This window comes from Rosa chinensis, chromosome 7 (genome assembly GCF_002994745.2).
Source record: "Rosa chinensis cultivar Old Blush chromosome 7, RchiOBHm-V2, whole genome shotgun sequence".
Taxonomy (NCBI): Eukaryota; Viridiplantae; Streptophyta; class Magnoliopsida; order Rosales; family Rosaceae; genus Rosa; species Rosa chinensis.
The window spans coordinates 12,843,910-12,854,971 of NC_037094.1; the positions used below are offsets into that span (position 1 = coordinate 12,843,910).

Here is an 11,062-nt window from a genome sequence, read left to right on the forward strand (position 1 = left end):
GAACATCATTTTTCTGCATCCTTCAATAATGCACTTCAACATTCAACAGTGTTTTGTCTTAAACTTTGAAGGTATAGACTGTATCGTAGATAAGTATAGTCCTTGTACAAAAAGGAAAAGAATTAAAACATTTTTATCGCAGTACTAGTAGTGGAAAATCCATTAACTTTTCTCAAATAATGTTTCTAAACTATTTAAGACTAGAGGTGGGTTCTTCGTTCTTACACCACCATATTTAGCCTCTAATTCTAGCTTGTTTAAGGCCTTGTATATAGTCTGGATGAGGCATTTTTCCGAGCAGTTTAAGGCCTTGTATAACAAGACTTAATATATAGCCTAGAGGTGACTCTAGTTCTGCAACATCATCTGTGAATATATACACGAATAATCCCACAAATAAGTTGGAGATTATAGAGTTGTTTTCTAAAGTATATTATCCAATCAAAATTTGCAATCGTGTTTGTTTGTTTTTGTTTTGCTTCATTTAAATTCACTTATTTCTATAAGCTTTGGAGCATGAGGAAATAGTGTGAATGAATGGACACCGACCACACCATGTGCTCCATGAATCCAATAACCAATTTCTTATGAATTTTGAGTTGAAAGTTTTATATTACATTATGTTGGTGAAATTACAATAATAATTATAATTTCTATATGAGAAACTCGTTGACAATAGGCCGAGGCGCGGGTATCTCGCTCTCTTTAAGGAGATTCAAGCCCTCTGCGGAATAATGCCGGTGCACCAGAAATCTCTTGACTTGTCCCCTCCTGGATACAACAGCCCAACAACAAGTTGTGTGGCTCACACCAATCTACACAAATTGGAGGAACCCAAAACTCCACCAAAAGAACACCTTTTTTTGGCCAAAAAACATACAAGACACTTTGGGGGATTTTGGAAAGAAAGTTGATGGGTGAATAGTAGTGTCTCGTAATAGTATTACGTAAAAGCAATGATCTCTTTGAGCATGCAACAAATGGTGCTATTTATAGGCTCTTAGGACACTCCCTACCATTAATATTTAATAGGGTAGTAACCAAAAACCATATGTTACAAGAATTAAAACCCAAAATAAATCAAAATAAAACACCATGAGTTACAAAATAAAATTCAAAATAAATTCTGAATTTAAACACACAAATAAATTCATATTTTAAACACAAAATAAATTCACCCAAATTTAATTTCAATAATAAATAAAATATTAAAATGTAACAACACATTATCATGTCTGAATAAGCCCATACACAAACAATTTCCCGACTTATGTGTGTACAAATAATCCTATATACTGATATACATAGGGTCAGTTGTATGGCTGTGCTTATAAGATAAATGGACTTATGCTATAAGGGAAGTTCTATTCATACGTCTAAAATTGGTATTTGGACCTCCCTACTTAATAGACCTCCAACTTACTTTTACAAATAATCAATTTGGTATCTATACCTCCCTAATTTTCCCATAATGCCTACCGTCCAATAAAATAATGAATTTTTTTTTTTAAGGTTTTATTCATACCTCTAAAATCGGTAGTTTGACATTTTTCAATTTTTGAAGATTTCACAATCTGCAGCTTGTACTCTCTCTCTCTCTCTCTCTCTCTCTCTCTCTCTCGATAGAGTTCTGTTATGATTAATTATAGTGGAAGCCATCATTAATCAAATTTACTCGTTTTCTTATTCTTATGATATATGATCACCATAAATATGGAATTTGTAAAGAGACCAACAGAAAACTAAATGAAACAGGGTTCAAGGGGCCTAATTCTAATAGTCAAATCGGTTTGATAGGAATTTGAGTATCGATATTTGCTTCTAAAATGTCATCACTAGTATAAGTTTATAAATCGCAAGACTTGATGCATTCTAATTGCAATTATGGATGGATTTTATAAAGCAAATTAGTAAAAAGTAAAGTAAAACACAAAATTTTGGTGCCTTTTTGTTTGGTAAGATATTTGGAAAATCAGTCAACCCAAAGAGGAAATCCAAGGCTAGAAACGCATAACTGCACCATTAGTCCTCGCACTACTACAAAAAGGTCATCAGATGGCGGTGGATTTGTATTGTGTGATGACCAAGCTCACCGTGGTCTAAGTGAGTGTTGTGTGATTGAAACATCAGACAACGGTGATTTCACCGTTGTGTGATAGTACTTTGCTCAACAGAATACTAGTTTCCGTTGTGTGAATTCTGCGCAGGCATGTGCCTAGCATGACATGCGCGGGGATGTGTCGGTACATTCAGACAACAGAAGAAGGAATTAGCCGTTGTCTGAGATTCATAACACACAACAGATATAACTCATTCTTTGTTGTCTGAGGTTCATAACACACAACAGATATTACTCATTCTTTGTTGTCTGAGATATGTAACACACAACATATATTACTCATTTTTGGTTGTCTAAGATGAATAACACACAACTAAAGTGAAATTGTCTCCCTTGTCTGTTGATTACTCAGACAACAGAGATGATTTCATTTCTGTTGTGTGTTATAAATCTCACACAACATAACTTTGTTTTCTTTTGTTGTTGGTTGTTAGTTCACACAACAAATTCTTTGTATCAACCATTGTGTGAGCAATATAAGTTTTGTTGTTTGAGCTTGGTTCTTACAACATTATTTTGAGCTGTTGTTTGTTCATTATGTAATTCATACTTGGAATCTCTTTCCAAAAATAATGCTCCATGTTACCATATAAAACCACACACTAATCCATATCATTCAAGTAGCATTTTTCAAACATCCAAACATTCAAGTTACTAGATAATATACCAAACAAGAAAGCATTGCTAGTTGCTACCTACACATGAATCAAAAACATCCCTAGATATTCCTAGCTGCTAGCTAGACCCATGAATCAAACTTGGTAGCTCAGATGCTGAAAGGAGGTAATCCATAGTACTTGCTTTTCGAGCTCTAAGATCCCACTCCAACTCATTTATGTTGCTTCTTGAGCTTTGGATTATTACAGCAGAAGAGGCATCCTTCCCAGTCCTCACTCTCATATACCGGCATAGTCTTTGTGTCATATGAAAAAGGACTAGGAATAACCCTGCAAGTTGGACAAATCAAATGGGTTAGCAAATCAGTATGTGCTATAAAAAAAAAAAACAAATCAGAGAGAACAAATCAGTATCTTTTTGGATCGTATATTACACATTAATTCATATATATATATATAAAAGAACTAACTTGAATCCTAACTAACTTAAATGAGAAAGAACATACACGAGTCCAATAGGTTATCAAACTCTAACATAGTAAATGCATAGCAAGAACTATAGCTGAACCCTCCCAATTTTCATTGATAACTTACGAGGCAACCAGCAACATTGAAGAAACACCAAGTAACTTAAGTATTTTATGATTGAGAGCATTTTCCAATTGTTTTATACTCTCTATAGATTTAGGATCATGAGGAATGAGATCAAATTCCTTCATTGTACACAAGGCCCTAGTTTTTCGGCAATATATTTAGAAGAAGTAATCAGCAGAAGAAAATAACAACAAAACTGCAAGCAACAAAATCAAAACTGAGAACTGGCTTAATTACTAACCAAAAACTTAGAACTTGTTTTGGATACTATGCAAGTAAATTAACCCCATTACATATTAAGAAAAAAAAGAAATTACCCGAATCTGAGCTTGAGATCGAGGATTCAAGAACTGAGAGGATCGAGAGGCAAGTACTATAGAGATCTAATCACATAGCTCGTATGCTGAAAGCAGAGCCTCAAGGAAACCTGAAGCGAAACCAAGGCAGAGAAGTTCATGAAAACAATGATAAAAAATATGAGACACCAAAGTAAAGAAATTTACTCTGGACACCCAATTAATGAGAAGTAACTGTGAATTCAGCATACTGCAAACATTAAATTTCTCCTAGACAACTATAAAGTTCAGAAGTACATGTAAGCACTAGCATACTAGATAACAGCACCAATAAGATGAAACAGGGGAAGCTAGTGCCTACCAAAAATGAATCCAAAACTAGGTTTCTAGGAATATAGCGCACAACATCCGTGAAAATTACAGATGGCTGTCTGGATATAGCAGCAATGAAAAGTGTCCAAACAAGCTTTTCAGCCTCTCCCCCTAATTTCAAAGAAAGCAGAACTTATTAGAATTGCGCGCTATAAGAAAAAAGTAAAATTTATTTGAAACAAGAGCATTTTTCTAAGGCATTCTCAATATGATTTAGTGGCATATTGACACAGAATGATATATGTTTAGAGAGAGTCCATATATATGTCATCACAATACCTTTACTAATTATAGTGGTAATGCACAGAATGCAAAAAGCATTACCTCCATGTCTCTTGGTTCTCAAAGTTGTTCATGTGCTTCAAGACTACTTTTCCCCTGCCGAAAAGCAGACAACAATTGTCTATGAACATAGAATTATCGTATTAAAGCATAACATTGTAACAGGCCTTGATCGAATAAATGAAATATGACCATTTTCTCCAAAATCTGAGCATACTCCAGGATATACTTTGCCAATTCAATTCCTTTTACTACAATAAGCAAGTTCTACGTCATGAGAAGTAAATAATTGTTTATGAGGTGTAATAACAATATCTATCCACCCAGTACTTCTATTTACTCTTCTAATTAGACATAATTAAACAACCCAGTTGGCTTCCCAACTTGAGCTGACAAAGACTGACCTTCAGTAAACATTTGTTTACTCAATCGTAGTCTTATTGTGTGTTAGTTCTTTCTTTAAAATGAAAGGAAAGATAAATCAGCCAGAGCAAGTAAAGAAACTACTTCAGTAACTTCATATTAATACCACGAGAATGGGTCTTAACATCTTGAAAAAAGAAGAAGCAGCCAAAAGTTATGTGATTACTATTATCCAAACAAAAATTAGGTAACATAAAGATACAGATTAACCTATAAAATTATTAGTTGAAGCTTTTTATATTCACTACTAGAAATCTGTTCATAGATATTGCACGTTTTAAATCGGTCATACTTGCACACGATGTAAAAAAGTAATCTAACATCGTTTTACGAAAATACTGATTTAAATGTATGTCATTAACATCAGTTCTTAAAATGACCGGTGTTAAAAGTTTTGTTTGAAAATTTGCGGGAACCTATTTTTGCAAAAAGCGCTAAGTGTTTAAGTGAATTGAAGGAAGCGGGTTCTAAAACTCAAAATTCTCACACTTAGAAAAAAAAGCGCCCAACCCCAAAACTGAAACAAAAACCCTAACTCGAACTGTATCTTGACTCTCGACCTCATTTCTAAACCATACTCGAGCTCCTCCTCCTCAGTCGCCACCATTGTTACCCTCATCGCCTCCTTCATCTACCTCCTCGGCTTCGTCTAGTCCTTCATCTCACGCACCTCCCACTACGACGACGAGGTGCTCATCAACTGCCGCTGCTGCCCTCCCCCAGCCAAACCCAAATTCGTCCACACTGACCCCAAGCCGTTCTAAATGGCGGCGTTCCTTCTTAGTCTCTCAAATCGAAGCTCGGTGACTGCAATATCATAGCGGCGATTAGGTGCGAGTGGCTTCAGAGAACGACTGGGAGGTCACTGTAGGGTTTACCTCTCGAAGGTTTCGATTACGACTCCATTCTTGGACAGTGCTGCGAGTCGCCGGTCGAAGACGAAGTAATCTTTATAGGTATGATTGTTTTTATGGGCTATTGTTTTCATTTGGGAGAAATTATTGTATGGATTTATGGGCTATTGTTGAAGTATGATTGTTTTTGTTTAGAGTTTAAGAAGCTTGAGTTTGTGGGTGGGTTGAAGAACTGTGAATTTTTGGAGAAAGTCAAGTCCAGCTTGGGTATGTGCTCTCGCTTGCTTCCAATCTTTGTACCAATTGAAATTGTGAGCTATGCAATTTTGGTTTTAATTGCTTTATTCTATGATTTGTATGGTCACCTTGAGTTTGAACCGTTGATTTTGTTATGCTTTAGAGATTGGGTGGTCTGGAGTTGACTGGAGAGGAAAAGAGTTTGGAGTTAATTGCTCCAAAAGTTCAGAACTTAGGATACATGTTCTTTGGTTTACTAAGAGTCCAAGTAGTTTAGATTGAAAGGATTTGGTTTTGCCACTCTGGGTAGTAATGGGTTCCTAGTATTTGATCGAAAATCTTGTTAGGTCCAACAAGTTTGTGCTGAGTTTGTTCTGATGACCAGTTTGTTTTGTGTTTTATGACTATCTAATGTTGGTTCTTATTGCAATATGACTCGTGCAGTTCTCAATTTGCACTCAATTTATACATTCTTTTCCATGAGTTGGTGGGTCGACCGGCTTCCTTGTTATACGGAGAGGAAAAAGTAAGAACTTTGTCCCTGCCTTTTGAACTGTTTTCTTCTCATGTTTGTTGAGATTTTGTTTTATCGTATTGATTTTTATGCAATTGTTCTGAGCCAAATTGTTGTTGATTACAGGTGAGGGTATTTTATGCTGTTAGGATCTTTCTTGGTCTCATCTCTGTTATTACTGAAACCATTCTGGTTTATGCTCTGTCAAGAAAGTATGGAAAATGTCTTGCCTCGTATGCTTGCCATGCTATGCTTAACCAGCGGTTGTTTCTTTGCCAGTACAAGTCCGTGGCTCTTTTTCTTCTTGCCCAACTTTTTGTTTTTGTTTTTTTTTCCGAGTGTTATTTCACTTGCTTGTCTTGACGTAGTTGTTCAATGAAATAATGATTCTTTCTATTGCTAGGTTTCTTGCCAATTTCGTTCTCTATGTATGCTGTGACTGGTAAGTGAACTCTGCTCATAACTAGTTACAGTTTCTTATCGAATCTTTGTTAAAGTAACAAAGATTAAATCCAGAAACCTTTTTTTTTTTTTTTTGAGGTACTTACAAGTTACACTTGGGTAATGGGTTCTGAAATCTTTTTGTGATAATAGGTTTCTGGTCTCAATTTAGTCCTTCTTTTTAATTTCTTTACTCTTCATTAAAGTATACAGAATATTGATGTTAGTCGTGTTACTCATAATTAGTAAAAGATGCAGATCTACAAATTCACAGAAGTAATTTTAGTGTAAATACTTAAGTTCTGGATGCTCAAGAGGTGGGATACCTACATTACTACTTCATATTAGGTCACAAGATTGTTCAGCTGCAGTCAGTAGTTTGGCTGTCATTTTTATTACTAAAATGTAGTTGCATTTAGCTCGGTCAAGTTTATTGAGTTGTCAAAACACGGTAAATGCTTCGTAAGTAGTAGCTTAATTGGCTACCATATCTTATGTTAGTTATGTCTTTATTTTTAGCAGTAGCCTGAAAAGTCCCACTGTTTCATTTGTCAAACTTCTGAGAATCTCTTGATGTGTATTCTCCGTGTGGCTTTGTTGGTTGTGGGAGGTAAGAAATTTTTTCTTGAAAAATTTGTGTTATCATTATCATCATGCAAAAACTGATCTCTCTCTCTCTCTCCCTTCCCCCATGTATCTAGCTTTGTTATGTTGTTCCATACTCCTGACAATTTTGGTGCAGGTATAAAGAAGGCCATGCAGCGCAATATATATATATATATATATATATATATATATATATGACAGTGGAAAGAAACACAAGATATTCCCTTGAAGTGGAAATGCAGTGTGTGGGGAATTATGCAGAAGGCAATTATGTGATGTCCTGAACCTCAACACATGTATAGTGATGTATAAACATCAAGAAAATACATGATCAAGTTCTCGCAGGTAAGAATAGATATGACCTTATGCATGGAGTGACTTATAGTTGAACCAGTTGAACAAACTTATAGATCGATCAGATTAGATGCTTTTATGGTTATCATGAACTTCAATATACTATTGGTTACATAAACTTATGGTCTTCATGACTGCTTTATGGTCATCATAAGATAACTCTTCATAACACATAGGAAAACTGAAATGGAAAACAAGAGCTCAATTTCATTTATATTCTTTTCAAATTTGTTATTGATCAGCAAGAAATGCATGCATAACTGAACAATAAGTTTTTCAGCTATTCAGTATAATGAATTTCCATTGTTGTTTTATTCAATGAATTTCCAAATGGACATATTCATGTACTTGATTAATTCTGTGGCACGCTTGTAAGTAGTTTTCTCCTTCTCTATATTTTTTTTTTTTGCTTTGGATTTATGGATAATGTAATATTTCTAATATGGTTTTGCCGTCATTGTTGTTTAGTTATCCATGTACAATGTAAAGCTTGTCTCAAGCAATGCTACATTAGAGGCTTCTTTTAGCCCAGATGGGATGTTTGTTATGTCAGGTATGCATGTCTCCTGTTACATATTTCGTTTGGGGGCACAAAGTATCTTGTTTGTTGTTGTCACTTGTTTGCTATTATGCTCAGTGGGCATAAAGTTCCTAAATATTTATGTCCTGTGATGAAATTATGGAAAGCATGCTTGTGATTGCTGTTAATGAACTGCATTTTTGAATATTATATGAAGACAAATTATCTATGTTGCCGTCTCTGGAAGTTGTGCGTTTTTTGTTGCATTCTTTTTCGTCTGGAGATAAACTATTAAACTACTCTCTGATCTATGCATTTGTTTTTATGCAGCTCAAAGAGAGAAAATAAGTGAAGCTAATCGAGGTATGCTTTGGATCTACATATGTGATTAATCTGGACGTTGCTTGGGCTCCTTTTTGTTTAAGGAAAAGAGACTTTGTGTGGGATACTAATTTTATACTTTTTGTTCTTTTGGAAAGTCTCTTTTGATATTGAAATGTTGACGTGTTGTTGTGGAGGAACCAAAAGATATCAGCTAGTGTTTTAACTGCTGCAACTTTTGTTTGGGTGCTCTTTAAATGGCTCAATTATCATTTCTTGACTCTTGTGGGTTTTGCTTTGGTTCTAGGTATGCTTGCTCAATTTCTCTGGTGTGAAATTTCTTGCAACAAAATTGGTTCAGAACTTGTTGCATCCTTGGAATAAATTTAAATTGGCTTTTCAATATATGCCTTGGATGATGCTGCACTTCAACACACCCTTTGTCAAATGGTGTGTCAAATTTCTTTATGCACTTGATTAAAGTTTCAAGATGGTGTGACTTTCAACTTCTTCTTTTTTGGTTCTGTATTTCATTTGCATTATGACACGTTGCACCCAAGAAATTTACTTGTCATTCTTTTAGACCGTCTGTTTATCTTGGAGTTGGTTACTACCCAGTTGTATTTAATCTTGACAAACTTGTTTGCTTTGCAGGCTCCAAACAAGGACAGCAGCTGCAGTGTCAGAAAATGCCATAGTTCTAAGTTTTAAATCGAGGGTGAGTCCCCTGTTTATTTCTTTTAGTTTCTTTGCACTGGGTGTGCTTTTCTTTTCTTTTTTCTTTTTTTGAATTGGTACTCTATCAACTCCCCCAGAAAAATTTAGTTCACAAAATGCTTTTGATTTGTTTGTGAACGTAACCATACAAAGTACCAAAAGCTGGGGCTAACTGAACTCTTTTGTGCAGGTCTTTTGCCATTCAGTATAGGTGGATCTATAATTTTCTTGTCATTAATTTATGTGTGTTTACATTTGGTAAAGTCCAGTTATATTAGTATTGAGATTCACTGCCTTTTTAGTACCTTTTAAGCTCAGTCATGTCAGTATTTCTTTTTGTTGAGTTTAGTACTACCATAAATCACTGTCATTAGGTTTATGTTGCACTGTGAAACTGACTTTGTCATTCTCTTGCAGGGCCTTGGATTACAAGTTGTGAAATATTTGGCTGCCAAATATGAAGAGCTAGGGTGTGAAGTGAAATGGATGGGCAAGCCTGATAAGGTGATCTAGTCACATTGGTCTGGTTACCGCTGTTAACTTCACTTCATGTGAACCTTTAGCCTAATACATATTTCTCTCGCACTTGACTACCAAGATGAATTTTGAGCAAGGCTACTTTTTGCTTTGAAGCAAAGTTTGGTGTAGAAATTTTGTAGATTGTTGCTCATATGTTTCTAGGCTATCCTTTGTAGGTTTTGGGGTTTTCTTTTGTGACATATGTTCAATCATGAATTTGGAAAGAAAATTAATGGAAAGCCCCAAATTTTGGTTGATTATGAAATGCATTTCTTTTTCCATGCAAACTTAGCTCATCATGCTTGTCAAAATGAAGTGAAGTATATAAAAGCATAACAAAACAGTAATGCCAAGGAAAACGAAGTCACTTGAGAGATTAGAAATCAGTATCAAAATGAAAATCGATGTCTTATGATTATTAATGTGTCGAGTTGTGTCCGCAGAACCGATGTACTCAAAGCTAGTGCACATCAATTTTACAAAACAAAAGCGATGTCTACAATGAAACAACACATCGGTTCTAGAAAAAGCAAGCGATGTACATAAAACCATTGAACATCGTTTTGCTTAAATGAAAACGATGTGCTATGTTAAATGAAACATCAGTCCTTAAAAAAAAAAATGATGACGACTAAAGTTACAGACATCGTTCCTAAGAAAATAATGTGCCAAGCTACATGTAAAAATGGCCACGAACAAACAATACTCAAGGGAACTGATGTCTACAAGTGTACTGGATATCACTTCTGGAATAGAAATCGATGCAAATGTTCACGTAGGTATTGTTCGACATATACTTTATTAAGCATAAAATGTGAAGATATGAAGAATTAGACATACCTAACATACAAAAATATGATGATTATAACGATTATACATTGATTTGTTTTTTAGAATCGATGTTGGTTATTGTCTGGGACATCGGTTAAAAATGCGCTTATACTGATGTCTATATCTTTCTCTACACCCACTAAGACATCAGTCAAAAATTAGTTTAACATCGGTTCTGGACTGATGTCTATGAACAAAATTCTAGTAGTGATTACACAGCAGAGAATTTACTCAGTTTTGATCAAGAAAAAAATAAAAGAAAAAGGAACCCTTAAAGTGGCTAAATTTGTCAAAGAGAAGCTCACACTTGACAGTAATACCACAAGCCTAAGGACAATCTTCCAAGCAGAAATTGGTGTTCAAGTTGTGCCACCATAGCTTGGTAATCCTAATAAAGAACAAAAGGAAGGAGGTATTCAATGAGGAGATCAGTTATTCTAAATCA

The 11,062-nt window shown here is 35.0% G+C and overlaps 3 long non-coding RNA genes across 5 annotated transcripts; all 3 read left to right on the forward strand.

Annotated features, from left to right (window-relative positions):
- Window positions 1-5,281: 5,281 nt before the first annotated feature.
- On the forward strand, window positions 5,282-7,355 carry LOC112180523. Of its 2 annotated transcripts, none has more exons than XR_002928345.2 (6): window positions 5,282-5,659; window positions 5,753-5,824; window positions 6,239-6,320; window positions 6,435-6,592; window positions 6,712-6,750; window positions 7,269-7,355. It is a non-coding gene; the product is annotated as an uncharacterized LOC112180523 (long non-coding RNA). The 2 variants fall into 2 exon arrangements; XR_002928344.2 differs by having other exon boundaries at window positions 7,272-7,352.
- A 678-nt stretch (window positions 7,356-8,033) lies between these two features.
- On the forward strand, window positions 8,034-8,593 carry LOC112175682. Its single transcript, XR_002926583.2, has 3 exons — window positions 8,034-8,080; window positions 8,178-8,262; window positions 8,560-8,593. It is a non-coding gene; the product is annotated as an uncharacterized LOC112175682 (long non-coding RNA).
- A 134-nt stretch (window positions 8,594-8,727) lies between these two features.
- Window positions 8,728-10,019, forward strand: LOC112175089. Of its 2 annotated transcripts, none has more exons than XR_002926300.2 (3): window positions 8,728-8,857; window positions 9,205-9,268; window positions 9,685-10,019. It is a non-coding gene; the product is annotated as an uncharacterized LOC112175089 (long non-coding RNA). The 2 variants fall into 2 exon arrangements; XR_005802665.1 differs by lacking the exon at window positions 8,728-8,857 and adding an exon at window positions 9,013-9,043.
- Window positions 10,020-11,062: the final 1,043 nt, after the last annotated feature.